Source organism: Lepus europaeus, chromosome 11 (genome assembly GCF_033115175.1).
Source record: "Lepus europaeus isolate LE1 chromosome 11, mLepTim1.pri, whole genome shotgun sequence".
Classification (NCBI taxonomy): Eukaryota; Metazoa; Chordata; class Mammalia; order Lagomorpha; family Leporidae; genus Lepus; species Lepus europaeus.
In genome coordinates, this window is record NC_084837.1 from 15,804,076 (window position 1) to 15,822,102 (window position 18,027).

At 42.5% G+C, this 18,027-nt stretch overlaps 1 protein-coding gene and 1 pseudogene across 1 annotated transcript in view; one reads left to right on the forward strand and one right to left on the reverse strand.

Moving 5' to 3' along the window:
* Positions 1–18,027, forward strand: part of GABRG3 (gamma-aminobutyric acid type A receptor subunit gamma3) — a 651,067-nt gene that overhangs the window by 98,767 nt on the left and 534,273 nt on the right. The window lies entirely within an intron of this gene.
* LOC133769699 (RNA-binding protein 7-like) lies at positions 12,180–12,870 on the reverse strand (annotated as a pseudogene).

The following is an 18,027-nucleotide window of genomic DNA, read 5'->3' on the forward strand; positions in this document are numbered from 1 at the left end:
TTGACATAGCTATTCTTTTCTTGGTTAAGATTAAATGTCAGATTTAACCATTTAATTAGAAAACAAACTGTTCAGCGGCATAAAAAGTAAAGATTATGATCACAGCCCTCCAAAATTTAATGCATGCACTTAATAGTAATGTTCTTACCTGACAGTTAAAAGCAATAAAGATTTATGATCAGTACCATTTTCCAAGAAAATGCTCAAAGTGATTTATGGAACCGGTGTCCCTATCTTCTATCTTCCTGTTACTTCCCTTCTGCCCTTAAAGAAAGAATAAAAAAGTGTTTCCCTGAAGACTAAAATGCTAACTGTGACTCTGGTTTAGTCGGTAACCTGGAATAAATGGCATTCCAGCAGCAAGCCAGTGGTAACATCGTAGCTCAGCCCTGGAGGAGGTGTCGGCATGATTCTCCCCTGTGCAGAAATCTCATTGCAGCATCCCTGAGAGGTCTTGCCTGCTCTCTGCTTTAACATTTTCAGGAGACACTTCCTTCCTGAACAATTCCAACTATTAAAAAATTCCTTTTGTGAAGCTAAAGTCTGCCTCCTTTTTATATCTGTCCATGACCCTTTGTTTTGCCTTCTGGAATATTGCAGAATAAATCTAATCCATCATACACAGGCTGCATTTGACACATGTTCTGAGTCGCCCTTTCTCCCACACCATCCTCTGTTGCTTCAGACTTTCATCCTGTGATATGGTTTCTGGATGCGACCACCCTCCTGCCCCCTCTCGATATGTGGGTCTGGACCCTTTCACTGAACTCCTTTTTCTGCAGAGGATCTGATTGTATTCCTAGGAGAGAAGGATGGCTCTACTGTGCTTATAGGGGTGTATGTGTGTGTGTTTGTGTGTGTGTGAGAGTGCATGCACATTTTCATATGGGTGCTTCTGATTTAACCCAGCAACTTTTTGAAAAACTGCATTTCAGTCTTTAACTTGAGAGCAGGAATCCTTACTTTTGACTAGACTGTGATAAATAGTAAAAATAGGTATTTCATGACCATTTGTAGGTGCTGTGAGGGTTGGGTGTATTCAGTTACTTTGTTCTAATTAATTCTCAGTTAATATTTATTGAACTGAAAATGATTCTTTTTAAAAATAAAATTAGCCCTAAAAGGGAGATTTCAAAGGTGAATATTACTTATAGTGATTATTTAATTTGCAGCTTTGGCCTTAAATATCTGACAACATGTTAAACTTGTTCATGGTTTAATTAGAAAAAGAAATCATACATTGTAGTTTGATCTTCAGAAGTCATGTTTTGCACTGTAAAATGGAAACAGTAGGTTGTACGTCACATTTCCTCCCATTGAGAGACAAGCTCAAAAGATGAAATACACAGTTGGTCTTCTATATTCCTGGATTCTGCATCTGCAGATTCATCCAACTGCAGGTAAATATTAATATCACCACTGAAAGTCTTAATATTATTATTTTAATAGAAAACATTTTAAATATGTCTATACCAAGCATGTGCAGACCTTTCCTTGTCATTATTCCCTAAATACCATGTTTTAACAACTGTTTACACAGCACTTGCCTTGCACTAGGTGTTTCAAGTAATCTAGAGGTGATTTAAAGTATACAGAAGCATTGTGTAGGTTACATGCAAATCCTTCAACATTTCCTCTAAGGGACTTGAGCCAAGTGCAGATTTGGGTATTCTCAGGGGGCTTCCGGGATCAAACACCTATGGAGGCCCAAGGATAACAGTATACTTTTTTTTTTTAAAAAAAAAAATTTATTTTATTTATTTGAAAGACAGAGTTACAGAGAGAGATAGAGACAGAGAGAAAGGTCTTCCATCTGCTGGTTCACTTCCCACATGGCCACAATGGCCGGAGCTGCGCCGATCCGAAGCCAGGAGCCAGAAGCTTCTTCCAGGTCTCCCACGTGGGTGCAGGGGCCCAAGGACTTGCCCGTCTTCTACTGCTATGCCAGGCCATAGCAGAGAGCCGCATCTGAAGAGGAACAGTCGGGACTAAAACTGGCACCCATATAGGATGCCAGCGCTTCAGGTCAGGGCGTTAACCCACTGCGCCACAGTGCCGGCCCCAACAGTATACTTTTATTTAATAAATATAAATTTCCAAAGTACAACTTTTGGATTATAGCAGCTTTTTCCTCCTATAACCTCCCTCCCACCCACAACCGTCCCATCTCCTACTCAATCTCCCATCCCATTCACATTAAGATTCATTTTCAATTATCTTTATATACAGAAAATCAGTTTAGTATATATTAAGTAAAGATTTCAACAGTTTGCACCCACACAGAAACATAAAGTATAAAGTACTGTTTTTGAGTACTATTTATACCGTTAATTCACATAGTACAACACATTAAGGACAGAGATCCTACATGGGGAGTAAGTGCACAGTGACTCCTGTTGTTAACAATTGACACTCTTATTTATGACATCAGTAATCACCCAAAGCTCTTGTCATGAGCTGCCAAGGCTATGAAAGCCTCTTAAGTTCACCAACTCCCATGTTATTTAGACAAGATCATAGTCAAAGTAGAAGTTCTCTTCTCCCTTCAGAGAAAGGTACCTCCTTCTTTGATAGCCTGCTGGGATCTCACTCACAGAGAACTTTCATTTAGGTGTTTTTTTTTTTTTTTTTTTTTTTTTGCCAGAGTGTCTTGGCTTTCCATGCCCGAGAAACTCTCATGGGCCTTTTAGCCAGATCCAAATGCCTTGAGGGCTGATTCTGAGGCCAGAGTGCTGTTTAGGACATCTGCCATTCTATGAGTCTGCTATGTATTGGCTTCCCATGTTGGATTGTTTTCTCCTTTTTAATTCTATTAGTTAGTATTAGCAGACACTAGTCTTGTTTATGTGATCCCTTTGACACTTAATCCTATCATTATAATCAATTGTGAACTGAAATTGATCACTTGGACTAGTGAGATGGCATTGGTACATGCCACCTTGATGGGATTGAATTGGGATCCCCTGACACATTTCTAACTCTACCATTTTGGGCAAGTCCAGTTGAGCATGTGCTGAACTGTACATCTCTTCTCTCTCTTATTCCCACTCTTATATTTAACAGGGATCACTTTTCAGTCAAATTTAAACACCTAAGAATAATTGTGTGTTAATTACAGAGTTCAACCAATGGTATTAAGTAGAACAAAAAATACTAGAAGGAATAAAATAGCAAGCTGTTCCTCGACAGTCAGGAAGGGTTGATCAAGTCATTGTTTCTCATAGTGTCCATTTCACTTCAACAGGTTTCCCTTTAGGTGCTCAGTTAGTTGTCACCCATCAGGGAGAACATATGATATTTGTCCCTTTGGGACTGGCTTATTTCACTCAGCATGATGTTTTCCAGATTAAAATATTTATTTATTTGAAAGGCAGTGCTACAGAGAGGCAGAGGCAGAGAGAAGGAGAGGGAGAGGGAGAAGTACAGAGGAAGGGAGAGGGTAGGGGAAGGGGGAGGTCTTTCATTTGCTGTTTCACTCCCCAGATGGCCGCAATGGCCCGAGCTGTGCCGGTCCGAAGCCAGGAGTCAGGGGCTTCTTCTGGGTCTCCCACATGGGTGCAGGGGCCCAAGGACTTGGGCCATCTTCCAATGCTTTCCCAGGCTTAAGAGAGAGCTGGATTGGAAGTGGAGCAGTGCCCATATGGGATGCGGGCACAGCAGGTGGTGGCTTTACCTGCTAAGCCACAGTGCTGGTGCTCTCTTTAAACATTGTTAGACCTTGGTGATGGAATGCCTGAGTGTCTTGTGGTACATTTGCTCAGATGAGGATCAAGAGCCTGTAGGAAGCCTCTTGCAGTGCTGCAGAAATGTGAGAATTTATCCTGAGAGGTGACCTTGCAGTTCAGCACCATCGTTTTCCTTTGCATGAACCACAGTCAACCCCCAACTCAGATTGCTGGAGTCCAGGCTTTTCTGGAAGGTGAGGAAATGTGCTGGTATGAACTGCTCACCCTGCCCACTCACCTGATCTCCTGAGCCCTCTCCTTTGCATCCCCTTTCCTACCAAAAGGTGTGATTTCAGAACTGATGGGAAACTCATAAAATCCACCCTCATGCTCTGTAGTGACAGACACCTATTTGCATAGATGAGAGCACCAAGCTGTCCCTGATCAGTGAAACATTCATCTAAGCACTGGCTTAGAAAGCAATAAACCACTTTGTGTATTAATTTCAAAATGCAAATGATGGCTTGGCTTTTGGGAGTGGATACAGAATGAATTGGGGACTTGAAGGGGACGGTGTAGGGTGCAGGATGGTAGAGGCAAATGGTGAGTGAGTTACAAGGAGACTGGTAGTCATTTTAACTACACAGTTGGCCCTCGATATCTACAGGTTCCATATCCACGAACTCAACCAACTGCAGAGGCACTTTTTAAAAATTTACATCCATACTGAAGGTGTGCAAACCCTTTTCCAAGCAACAGAGTGCAGCAACTATTTGTATAGCCTTTTTTTTTTTTTTTTGACAGGCAGAGTGGACAGTGAGAGAGAGACAGAGAGAAAGGTCTTCCTTTTGCCTTTGGTTCACCCTCCAATGGCCGCCGCGGTAGCATGCTGCGGCTGGCGCACCACGCTGATCCGACGGCAGGAGCCAGGTGCTTCTCCTGGTCTCCCATGGGGTGCAGGGCCCAAGGACTTGGGCCATCCTCCACTGCACTCCCTGGCCACAGCAGAGAGCTGGCCTGGAAGAGGGGCAACTGGGACAGGATCGGTGCCCCGACCGGGACTAGAACCCGGTGTGCCGGCGCCGCAAGGCGGAGGATTAGCATAGTGAGCCGCGGTGCCGGCTTGCATAGCCTTTACATTGTATTAGGTATCAGAAGTAATCTAGGGATGATTTAAGTTATATAGGAGGCTGTAGATGGGTTGAATTCAAGTATGACAGCATTTTATATGAGCTGTGGCTTTTGATATCCTTAGGGGGTCCTTATATCCTTAGGGGGTCCTAGAATAAGTCCCCACAGAAAATGGAGGATAACTGTAGTTAGAAAAGTGAAATTCCTACAGATAGGTCAGCTCTTGACTTGACCATAAGATGCGAGGGATCCAGCCATGCACAGCACAGTAGTTAAGTATACAAATTCTCTAGGGTTTTTCTCTAAAACTGGGAGGCTGATCCAGCTTTTCTGATCTTTCATCCCTGGATCCTGCTATTCTCAGGAGCCCCAGTGACAGTGCTTGTTAACTGACAGAAGTAGGTAGCATTGGATGTCTGATGGTCATGGTGTCTTGACTGACTACCTGGCCAGGGAGATGAGTGATGTGCAGGACCCCTTGGACTGTCTGGAGGAGCTGAGGCTGAAGGTGGTGGAGTTCTTGTTGTCTCCTCCTTACTGGGTATAATTTCCTAGGAAGCATGATGAATAATGGAGCACTGCTGCCCGAAGACTTTAATTATCCTGTATTTACAGTTCCTCTCATCTCAGCTCTGAGTTCAAATTGTTTGTGTTGATTTCCTTCCATAATGAAAGTAGGGCATGTGGCAAATGGGAGGTCCTCTTTTTGGCCATCTTATCAGAGTAAAATAAGGCAGTTTAAGGAGCAATCACCTCTGCATACCTCCTGGTATGTCTATAATATGATTCAATTTGCAGTCATAAGTGTCTGGTTATTCAGGGGGCCATAAAAATCAGTGCTCATTCCTATCTTTGTGTCTATCAAAAAAATCTCTGAAAGTTAAATAATATGCCTCTTTTTAGTCAATATAAAAATAGAGTCACTAATTTTAATCAGTAAACTTTGCTTCCAAAGAAGCACCAATGAAAGAGGCTTAAATTGTCCCTGTCTTCCAGGAAGTCCTACCTGCCCTATCAAGCAACCTGCCAGGGCTCTTTGAGGAACCCTGTCGTTCCCTTTGTGGATGGAAATTGCTGGTAGTCAGTTCCCTGTTGTTTACCTCTCTCTTCTGGTATTCTCAGAGGCAGAGGATCATTTTTCTATATATTATTTTGGTGCAAAACCATTTGTAAATGCATACGTAGTTATTTTCATAATATTTGCTTTTCATGAACTTCTTGAAGACTGGTTGTATACTTTGGACTTAGCATAATGAAAATGAAAGAATAAAGAGTAAATGCAACTTTGTGAACAAAGGGATACATTAATTTGGTTCTTTATTATTTGAACAACAAAATTCTTAAGCTGGCCTTGGCTGTCACTTTGGGCCTGGGGCTTTCAGCTGATGCCAAGTAGAGGATTGGAGTCATCAGAATCCTGCTGAGGGCACAAATCCGTGTTTCTGAGAATTTGGAATGATATTGCGTCGTTACATTCTGACTGCGAGAATTGAAGGTGAAATTCTGGAATGCGTGGATTTTGCTCTGGTTGGTCAGTGATGTTTATTAGAGGTGAGCACCCAGGGGACCAATCTCTCTCTTTTTTCTCAGTCTCTCTAAAAGTTGGTCTGAATAGTAAATGGGTCTCTGTTTCTTCCATTTGTCACATTCCCTGGGAGTCAACTCAAATAATCTTTCTGTGCTTTGTGCCGTTTTGATAAAAGGTGACTAGTATAGGATTTTGGTTTCCAAAGAAGCAGCAAGGAAAGAGAAGAACACAACAGTGCTTAGCTGACTGTGGAGTGACATCCAGGCAGTCACTGTGGCCCCCGTGACATCACTGTTAACATCCAGAATGTTGCCCCATGGGCCACAGCACTTTATATGCTTCTTTCAGAAAAGCAGTAAAAAAATAAACCTGAGCATTCTTTTAGCTTTTCTCTCCACTGGAACACTCTGTGGGGAATTTAACTAGACAGCTGCAACCTTGTGTGGACTTCAGTTTTCAAATAGAGAAAATTCCAGCCAATTTAGATGTGCCACCTTGGATTTATACCTTTAAAGGGAAAAACATTCTCGGCAGGAAGGTGGTGTTAGCCTCTTACTCCCGGAAATGATCATATACCCCTGGTATGTTCCATGATGGCGGAAATCAGTGAGCTAAAGTGGCATGGACTTGTTGGCAAGGATTAAAAGCTAGGTGTCTGGAAAAAATTCTTTGGTATTTATATCCATGATAGTTCAGACTTCCATAAGATTTCCTTCTTTCTTAACTCCTGATTGAGTTAACAGTTCTTATTATGATAGTTATGTTCATACAAACCTCAGTTCATACTACCCATATATCTTTGGTGCATCAAAGATATCACCAACTTTAGGCCTTCCCATTCTTTTCTCTATGTCCTTAAGGTCTTGGTGGCCTTTCATTCAGTGTCTCTGTGCCCATGGGTTTTTGGAGGGTAGAACTGCTAAAGTCTTCTATCTGAATGCTCTGGAAGACAGATGACCCCAAGGCTAGAAAAGAAAAAACACCTTGCCAACATTCTAGAACATCAGGGTTGCTCTGGATGAGATGCAGGAATACTTCAAAAAGTTCATACTAATGGAATTAAAGATGTTTATTTTGTGCATTTAAAATAATCCATGCATCCATGCATTATTTTTTCATAATATGCATTTCAGTGAACTTTTGAAAAATCCTTTGTATGCATGCATTTCAAAACTGTTCACACAAAAATTAACTTGTCCTTTAGTTCCAGTTTTCACAAATTCTATGAACTCGTCACATGCTTTCTATTACAATTTAAATATTCCCAGGAGAATCTGAAAGGTAGGCACCATTGGAATGCAGGCATTGAAAAGTAGACTCCAGGTCACATGGAGGACTTTCAAAAAGACAAGTGGGGCCACAGTTTCAGGGCAAGGCCTGCTAATCTCTTGTAGGCCAGCTACCATGGGTATGGGAAAGGCATGGGCTCCGTTAGCATTCAGGAGGCCACAAGAGGCCACTCTCCCTGTCCTCCCACTCCACTCTGCCTTGACAAATGCAACTCTTCATTTGAATGCCTCTAGAATGATCCTTTTCCTGATTTTATCCTGTACAGTTTTTATTTCACATCCTAGGAAGGAAGAAATTAATATTCACAATTGATGTTGCATGAGAACCAGCATGCCAGGGGTGAGGGAAACAAAAACAAGCAACCACCAGGTATGCCAGTGATTGCAGCGCGTGCATAACTTTCGGCTATGTGGAGGGCCATTGGGAGACTAGCATTTTTCTAGACAAGAAAAATGAAATCGATGAATGAGATAGTCCTGGGTTTTTAGATGACATAAACACATTCAAACATACCACAAGCCCAGCTGTCTTTCTCTCTATAGCTCCACCTATCTAACCAAGGGTGTTTACTCTTTTGATCCATCTAATGGCATGTCTGAGGCTTTGTAAAGACTTGAAGCTCCCTGGAGTTGAGTGAGCCCAGCTACATCCATATAAAAGCAACTGGAGAGGCGAGGAAGGGTTTTGCATCTCCTTGTGGGGTCCTGAAAGATCATTTCTGTGTTTTACTTCAAGGCTGGATTGTGCTTTAGGGTAAATGTGACGATGTCCCCCTCCACTTGTCCCTTCTTGTGCCCACGTGAGGCTCCTTATTTCTTTCCTTCCTTCTCTTACCAGGCAGAGGAAACTCCAGCTGTGCTGCCTGCTAAGGGTTTACTGCTGTTCTTTTCCAGAAAACAGGGAGCCACCTTACCTGAGAGGTTTCATACCCCCCTCGCCACCCATGGTGGTCAGCAGCCAGGGTTGATGAGAAGTGGGCTTGAGAGGCTGCTCGTTTGGAACAGGGGGGGTGATCGTAGCACATAGTGCATGTTCCACAGCTCACCTTCAGCTGTGAGGCTACATCCTTGTTTAGGTTTGTCCTCCTGTGCTACTCTCCTGCCCTCACACCACCTCCCTGCTCCTGACTCATCTGAGGCTCGCTCCTCAGGTTCTGCTTTTAAGGATGCTGACTTAAGTCAGGGACTACCCATCAACCTCAGCACCTAGATCTACAAAGGTGATTCTGTCTCCCCATCCTGGCTTTCCAGGCTTCCCTGTCATCTTGCAAGCTACCAAATACCCTTTCCTGATCGCTTTCCTGTTCTTACTTATCTGAAATTGACACCCCTCATGTACCACCACAGAGCTCTAACAGCATTATTGACTGTAACTGTCAGGGTCAGATCAGGAGAGAGAGAGGCTGCACAGTAGTTTCAACATGAAAAGAGAATATAGAGAATTACTAACTGTAATTGGGGAGTGGAGCAAAGAGAGATTGACTTGCAGGAAGTCAAGAGAACACAGAAGAATACAGAAGAAGCAGCTCAAAGGAGAAAGGCACACAAGGAAGATATCCTCAGGGCTGAGATGCAGAGGTTATTGGAGGGGCCACTGCCCTGGCTCAGAAGATGACCAAGGAGTTGTTACAACGCTGCACCCAACCCCCTAGTTTCTGGGGAAAACTGTTCATAGAGAAATGTCTCACTGGGTAGTCATTCTACTAGAAATTCACCCAAAATGGGTGCTGGAGGAAGCTTCTGACTACCAGCCATTACTGATTCCTGGACAGTGCGGAAGCCAGGTATTGGGGGAAAGGGGACTACTGACACTGCAGGAACTAGACATGGGGGCAGCATGTGTGTGCGCACACATGTGCTCTACATTAGTCTGAAGCTAAAACAGCCCTGCATGCTGAGCCCTGGGGTTGCTACTGTGCTGTAGGGGCTTGGAACTGGAAGAGTCAGCCAAGCTGCTGGTGTCTGGCTGCAGAAGGCTGCTCAGGAGCACTGCAGAACCAAGAAGCAAACCTGCAGCATCCCTGCTGAAGAAACTTCTTGCCAACTGGCAAAGGAAATGTATTTGTAGGGCCCAGATCAATTTTTACCACAGGCAATGAAGGGAAAATTCAGAGCAGAGGGACAAGGAAGAATTAATAACTGGCACAATATCTTATTTTCTTGCACAATGCTTAGGCAGGAATGCTTACACATCGCAGAACTACAAAAGAGCAAGACATCGAAGGTAACGGGTCGTAATTCTTTCAGAAAAGAAAATGGTCTGCATTGACCTTGGAACTACAGTAAGGATTTTTTTTTTTAATGAAAGCCCCTAATCTGACACTATGTTTGCTCTCTGACCTCTCTGATGTAGACAGCATATGGTGGTCTGGTGCCAAATTGTGCTGTTTTCTAGCAAGCACTCAGTTCATACTTTGCTGCTAAAATGTCTGACTTTAAGCAGAATGAGACCCTGAATCCTAAGAAAAAGAATTTTTTGTTTTGTTTTGTTTTTCATGTGTTAAAAGCAACATAGTACCAATGTTGTGGTTAATATTAAAAAGGATCCAAATTTTCTATGGAATCAACCATTTTAAGCAATTCTACATGAAAGGGAAACTACATTTTTTTTTGACAGGCAGAGTTAGTGAGAGAGAGAGAGAGAGAGAGACAGAGAAAAAAGTCTTCCTTCCGTTGGTTAACCCCCCAAATGGCTGCTACGGCCAGAGCACTGCGCTGATCTGAAGCCAGGAGCCAGGTGCTTCCTCCTGGTGCTTCCAGCTGCACTGGAAGAGGAGCAACCGGGACAGAATCCGGTGCCCCAACTGGGGCTAGAACCCGGGGTGCCGGCGCCACAGGTGGTGGATTAGCCAAGTGAGCCATGGCGCCGGCCTGGGAAGCTACATTTTGAAACATAAAAGTTTTGTCAAACAAGATTTTAAAAGTTTAAAATCAGAAAAGTATTTAAATTCTTTCTAATGTTCAAGGAAAAGAAGCAAACTGTACAATATCCAGAACACAGTGTGTTTTTGTATGTACATCGTGGCTACTCTGAAAATGTTATAATTTTTAAAGTTTGAGAGAAGATGCAGCACTTAAACACTTCATGAATGTTTTCCCCAGAAAACATACCTTTTTTTTTTTCTTGACAGGCAGAGTTAGACAGTGAGAGAGAGAGAGAGAGACAGAGAGAAAGGTCTTCCTTTTTCCGTTGGTTCACCCCCCAAGTGGCCGCTGTGGCCAGCATGCTGCAGCCGGCGTACCACGCTGATCTGAAGCCAGGAGCCAGGTGCTTCCTCCTGGTCTCCCAGGCGGGTGCAGAGCCCAAGCACCTGGGCCATCCTCCCCTGCTTTCCCCGGGCCATAGCAGAAAGCTGGACTGGAAGAGGAGCAACCGGGACAGAATCCGGTGCCCCAACTGGGACTAGAACCTGGGGTGCCGGTGCTGCAGGTGGAGGATTAGCCTATTGAGTCATGGCACCGGCCAAGAAGATATACTTTCTTTAAAAAACTTTACCATTTTATTTGGCCATACATTAACATGTTTTTCTTCCTGAAAAAATGGATTTATATTAACATTGTAACTTCTAATGCAAAACCATGCAAGAGACATTTAACTGAAGTCCCACCATCCTGAGTGACTTCAATCATATATCAAAAGTGATGTACTGAATAAATTAGAAAATTTTTAAATGACAAAAAATGTGTAGATTCATGCTTACATGTTCAACTAGGGTAAAACTAAAACATCATGTCACAAAAATAATACTTAAATTCTCTAAGTTAAGCAGTATGATTTACCCTCAAAGTTAAATATTGTTTTGTCAAATAAATGTTAATAAAATGAATCACTGAAGAGTGATGTTTTCTGGCCGGAGCCGCGGCTCAACAGGCTAATCCTCCACCTGCAGCGCCAGCACCCCTGGTTCTAGTCCCGGTCGGGGCACCGGATTCTGTCCCGGTTGTTGCTCTTCCTGTCCAGCTCTCTGCTGTGGCCTGGGAAGGCAGTGGAGGATGGTCCAGGTCCTTGGGCCCTGCACCCGCATAGGAGACCAGGAGAAGCACCTGGCTCCTGCCTTCGGATCAGCGTGGTGTGCCGGCTGCAGCGGCCATTGTGGGGTGAACCAATGGAAAAGGAAGACCTTTCCCTCTGTCTCTCTCTCTCATTGTCCACTCTGCCTGTCAAAAAAAAAGAAAAGTGATGTTTTCTAATTTATTACCAAAATATTGATAGCCATTTCAGAGCATCAATTTGAATATTTTCTATAATACACACCAAAATCTGATTGACTAACAAGAAATTTCTTGCAATACAAAAGGATAACAGATGATTAAAATATTTACTTTATAATTCAAACCATATATATAATTCACCCTTCCTAACCCTTCTAAAGTAATTAGGAACTGTGACACTTTCTTTTGCCTAAAACCCTGAGGTGAAAGTGTTTTAATAATGTCATAAAAGTGAAACCACAATCCTCCTTTGTGTATTAAATTGTAGCTATCAGCTTAAAAAATTTATAAAGAAAGGTGGCAACTTGTAAAGCTGTTGTGTATAGTTTCTAAACAAAATATTTCCAGGCAAACTTAGTCAAAAGTGCTTAAAATGACCCTAAAAAACAACGTCCTTTGGACACTTGTTAGTGTCGAGATGACTGTAATGTCTGCCAAGTAGGGGTGAGAATTCACAGTGTGACTTTACACTGTGATGGTGGTATATGCTGGAGCCACTGGGAACTTGAGGACTGTCATAAGTATGATTATGGGACTGAACTGACAGTGAAAATTTTGGCTGATCCACATGTGGAGAACCAAATTTGCCACCATCTGCTCTCTGTCTCAAAACATTGTCATTGCTTATCTCTGATAATTTTCTGGAGAAGAGAAAAACCTCGGGATTATCTGTGCTGATGGAGCCATGTTAGCCACAGTCCTTTCATATCTGCTGCTAAGGGATGTGGAGGTAGGGCTTGAGTTTCCAGTATGATGCTGGCACTGTGACAAACTGACATCCTGTGAGGCGTGAGTATTTCCTGATCTAAATTGAATTTTGATGGGCCATCCAAAAACTTTGATTCCATTAAATAGATTCATTGCGTAAGAAACAGACACCTCATATTTGAAATTTACAAATGGGAACGGCTTTGGTTTATCATCCTTATCTTTCTGGAATTTTTACCTATAATAATGACCTAGTCTGGTGGAAAAGCTCAAACAGGAACTCTTCTGTCACTTTAGTTTCATTATTGCCCGCAAAGAGAGTACAATCTACTTTCATGGCTACTGCCCACTCAGTGGAGGGATGTATTCCTCTCTTTGCAAGTGGGTAACTCTGCCATGCCTCTCCCTGTCTTCTGCCTCACTTTCTGCATCCACAAAGTGAGTGAATGGTTTTGAACAGCTCTAAAATGTCATGCACTTTTCTAGTTTAACTGTGTGTTAGTTAGACAAATGCAGGAATTAGAACTGTGTGTACCTAGAGGAGAATATTAGGCCTGCTTGTTAACATGCCTCCAAACCACATTGAAGTACCTGGATTAGAATCACATCTCCATCTCCTGATTCTACCTTCTGTCCAGTACAGCCCTTAGGAGGCATCAGTGATGGCTCTGGTACCCTGTGGGAAATTTATATTGAGTTCCTGGCTTATGGTTTTGGTCCCAGCACAGCCCTGGCCATCGTGGACAATTGGAGAGTGAACCAATGGACAGGAGGTCTCTTTCTGTCTCTTTGCCTCTGAAATTAAAAAAATTAAAGCTATGCTTACCCTATCATCTCCCCCCCCCCCATAGGTATGTGTATGTGTCTAAGTCTGTTTATTTGTAAGTATAGATGGAAACGACTGGCTGCGTATAGACTAAAATGTTAGCTGAAGTTATTCCAGGAACTAGGATTATGTAGGATTTCAATTTCCATCTGTGTACTTTACCAAATATTCCAAATGTTATACAATCTGGATGCATCACAGTTATGATCAGGAAAAGTAGAACATATTTAGAAGTAATATTCCCATCATCATATTGGAGAATAAACCTATTCATGTGAAAATCCATGCAACAATAAAAGTCCTTGGTCATCCATACTCTGTGGGAAGGAGATCAGACCTCTTGTAATAATGCCTGTGGCTCTGGGTTTTCCCAGATACCATCCTGACTGCTGAATAGGTACCCCCATTGTTCCTGATCTCACTGACAATTTCATTGTTTCTACTGGAAGACAACATAGCTGCACTCACCAGAAGAAATAGAGTAGTGAGTTCAAGAAAGGCCGGAGAGTTTTGTGAGTGTGTTGAGAATAGCAAGGAAGACAGGGATGGATATCCAGTGTTTGTGGAGGGGAGCCATCCACTTAGTGGGGAGAAGGTGTGTTTGTCTGCTTTTTTCTCCTTTTTGTTAATACAAAGAAAGCAGATTTCATGCATTCCATAGGTACAGATCCAAGAAGACAACCACGCTTACCTCACTGCCCTGTTCCTTCCCCTCCCCCTCCCCTGTCATCCTCAGTTTTTGCATAGACATAATTTTAAACTACTACTCCATCTTTACAGGCTTAATTTGCCACTAATAATAATATTCAACAAGTAAAAAGTAGGAAGACCACAGTTCCACAAGAGTATAAATGAGCTAAAAATGACAATCATATCCCAAAATGTCTGTTTCATGCTTATACAGATTTTCTTTAGTAACAGAATACCTGAGACTGGGAATTTATAAAGAACATAGATTTATTGATTACGGTTCTGAAGCCTGAAAAGTCCCAGAACAATGCATCAGAATCTGACAGGAGCCTTCTTCCTGCATCATGACAGGAAGGCATCATGTGGAGGGCATCACATGGCAGGACAGCGCCAGTGCACCAGCTGGATCTCTCTTCCCTCCTCAGGTGAAATCACTGATACCATCATGGGGGCTCCACCCTCATGATCTCATCTAACCATAATTCCACTCCAAATGCCACTGGCATGTGAGTTTTGAGATTGAGTGTTCAACACATGAACTTCTGGGGAGATGCATTCAACCTATGACAGAGGAAAAGAGTCCAGGTTCCTTCTGTGTAGAACAAATATTTTGCAGCAGTCTGAAATCTCATTTTGCTGTGTCTTCAGTGCCATGTAAAAAGAGGCAGGCAATAGATGAGCTTATTACCTGTGGGTGAGATGTGCATTTGGGATGGCACAGGGTTATTCTAGAACATTATCAAGTGGTTATCACCAGTTGTCAAGTTGTGACTATCTTGTTTGCATCAGATATTCATATCCATAGCCGCACAGGACCTGAGTCTGTGTCATGTTTTCCTCCTCTGTTCAGTCAGATTGTATTCAGTATGAGAAATCTGGCTGTAAATGTCTTATGAATTTACGTTTTGCATCGACACAAGCTTTTTCTCTTGCATCGTTGGGAATGGAATTATGCTTGCTACCAGTAGTCTGAAGAGCATTTGGTCAGTCATATCCTTGCCCTTTCTTGTTTTAGGATTGAAATAGAGGATCAGATGAAACTTAGAGGTTTATGATAATTGGTGCAGATGAAAAAGCTGAAATTCTGTTTCTGCCTGGCCCTGAGTGAGCTGTGCCCCCAGAGGCATCAGGGAATCCAGTGGCAGAATGAACTGGTAGGATGCATTTATTTAGTAAATAGCAATTTTTGGAGTAAATTACCAAAGTAAAAGCCTCAATGTTGGATAGACATATTTTATTCTGAGTTTAGAGAGAGAATTATCCAATTAACTTCTTTATGTTCAGACATGACACCTTATAACCAATCTTCCATGGGCTGTCTGAAACCATCTACACTTTGCAAATGCAAATGGGATTGCAAGGTCCTCTCCCACCTAAGGACCCCCTGCAGCACTGGGAGAATCAGTGCTGCTGCTGCATTCTGGTTCTTCCTACATCTGACTGACTGGAAAGAATTTCTGTCTGATCTTGCATTCTGAGTCTGTGTTGTTTTTCAAAATCTAGGTTCTCTTGTATCCTAGGCAACCACTGGAGTGAAGATAATCCAAAGTGGGAAGCCTCCTGTGTGTTTATATCACAACCCTAGTCCCTTGATAGTGACTATATTGATACTGTTATTTTGACCCTTTGGGGCCAAAGCCTCCAATAGCCGATAGTGTTTGGTGGCATTGTGATAAATGTGGATAAATGAGGGGGATATTTCTATCCTTGCCCCACCACACCTACCACGCTCTTCATCAACTAGTACAAAATATTGTACAAACTAGGATAGAGAAGGCTCTGTGTCAGTTACACTTGCTGATATAGTGCCCCTATATACCTATGTTTTGTTGACTTTGGTGGTGAATGTACCAGAGGTGAGTGAACTTGAGTGTTTCCAATTAGGAAAACTGGTTTGTGCATCCTGATGTGGTGCTGTATTCTGAAAAACATTTGAGTTTCAGTACCATGTTGGCATGGTTTGAGTGTGTTTCCCAAAGCTTCTGTGTTGAAAATCTGATCCTGTAAACAATGTTGAGAGATGGGACCTTTAAGAGGTGATTAAGTCATGAATGTTGTGCACTCATGAATGTATTGGTGCCTTTATTGTTGGACGGAGTTACCTGGCTCAGGTAATAATAAGAGGACGAGTTTGGCCCTTGTCCTTCCATGCCTCTACCTCCTATCCCCTTCCCTCCGCTTCTCTCTCCTCCCCTCCCCATTTTCTTATATTCTTTCACCCTTCCATCTTCCACTATGGAATGTTGCAGCAAAAAGGCCCTTGCTAGATGTGGGTCCCTTAGCCTGGAACTTCCCTGACTCCAGAGTTACAAGAAACAAATCTGTTTTTTGTAAATCACCCAGTCTCAGATACTTTGTTATAGCAGTGCAGAAAAGGACTAAGACAGGTGTCCAAAACTATACTGGCTATCCATTACCTGGGGCAGTCTGCAAACTATAGGAAGAACAGGACAGAAACACCCAGCACTGCTAGCACCTCTCTCTTCTAGAGTTATTTTGGTGTGAGTGAATTGTTCACACTCAGTGAAAAGCAATATCCACTCTAATTGTGCTGAAGACCTATTTTCTAGAGGCGCCAACGTTGTCGTGTTTGCAGTCAGATACAGATGTTTACTCGGGGTTTGGGTTATTAAGATGATACCTTATTAATGTATATCTTACAGCTTGAACATTTTATTCAGGAGTTCTGAGACAACTTTTCTGCTGAGTGTCGATAACTTCCCTCTTTCACAGTTGTGGGAAGAAGGAAAAACAGGCCTATTATCTCCTTTCAGGCTGTCTGATCCACACAAATAAAATCTCACAGACTCTGGCCAGCCTCAGGGAGTGGATGAGAAATTGGGTCATGTTCTGCTAATTCAAAAACAATATTGCAGCCATATATGAAAAATTGTACCTTAGTTTGTGCAGCATTGCTTTTCTTATCCTACCCTCAAGAACCTATTAAAATGATCCATTTCTAGTTATTATCTATTTTAAACATTTTAAAAAGATTTTATGTATTTATTTGAGAGGTAGAGTTACAGTTAGTCAGAGGGAGAGACAGAGAGAAAGGTCTTCCATCTGCTGGTTCACTCCCCAGATGGCTTCAGCAGCTGGAGCTGTGCCAATCTGAAGCCAGGAGCCAGGAGCTTCTTTCCAGGTCTCCCACATGGGTGTAGGGGCCCAAGTAATTGGGTCATCTTCTACTGGTTTCCCAGGCCATAGCAGAGAGCTGGATTGGAAAAGGAGCAGCTGGGCCTAGAACTGGCACCCATATAAGATGCCGGCGACAGAGTCAGAGAATTAACCAACTGCACCTCAGTGCTGGCCCCACTAGTTATTATCTTTAAAATGATAGCTGTCTACTTCTTCTGGTCTAGGCCCTGAAGCCTGGATGCTCACCTAATCCTTATGATCTGAAAACTCTTATCTGCGAAGGAATTCATATTTGTTTTTCATTAAATAAATGGTTCTTCTCTCTGTGGATCCAATAAACTTTGTAATGTTGTGAAGTAGATAAAGTTTGTCTTCAGCATTTTATCAGCTTCTCTTTGAAGAACCTTTTATTTTTGCAAACTTATTCTTAACCACCCAGGAATCTTATTCTAGAATTCTGTACAATGCTCTCAAAACAGCCCCACACATCAACTTTCTCAGGGGATATTTTCATCTCTCTTGATACAAGCCTTTAAGATTCATTTTTATAGTATTCTAATTGCCAATTTACTATACCAAATAGACTCTAAAATGTACAGTGACTCAAATGACAGAAATGTTTCTTGCTCAAGAGACTTTGGGTGAGGAAAAAGTTGTTGGCCCAGCTGTTGTCTAGGTCAGTACTGAGGGATGAGGCGGATGGAGACATCACATTCTTCAACATGTGGTTCCTGAGGTCATACTGTGGTTGTTTCTATGTTGGTCCACCACAAGGATTATGGAACATTTGCAGGAGGTGCTACAGGTTAGGTTTGGAAGGGCCACACTTCTCTTCTTCCA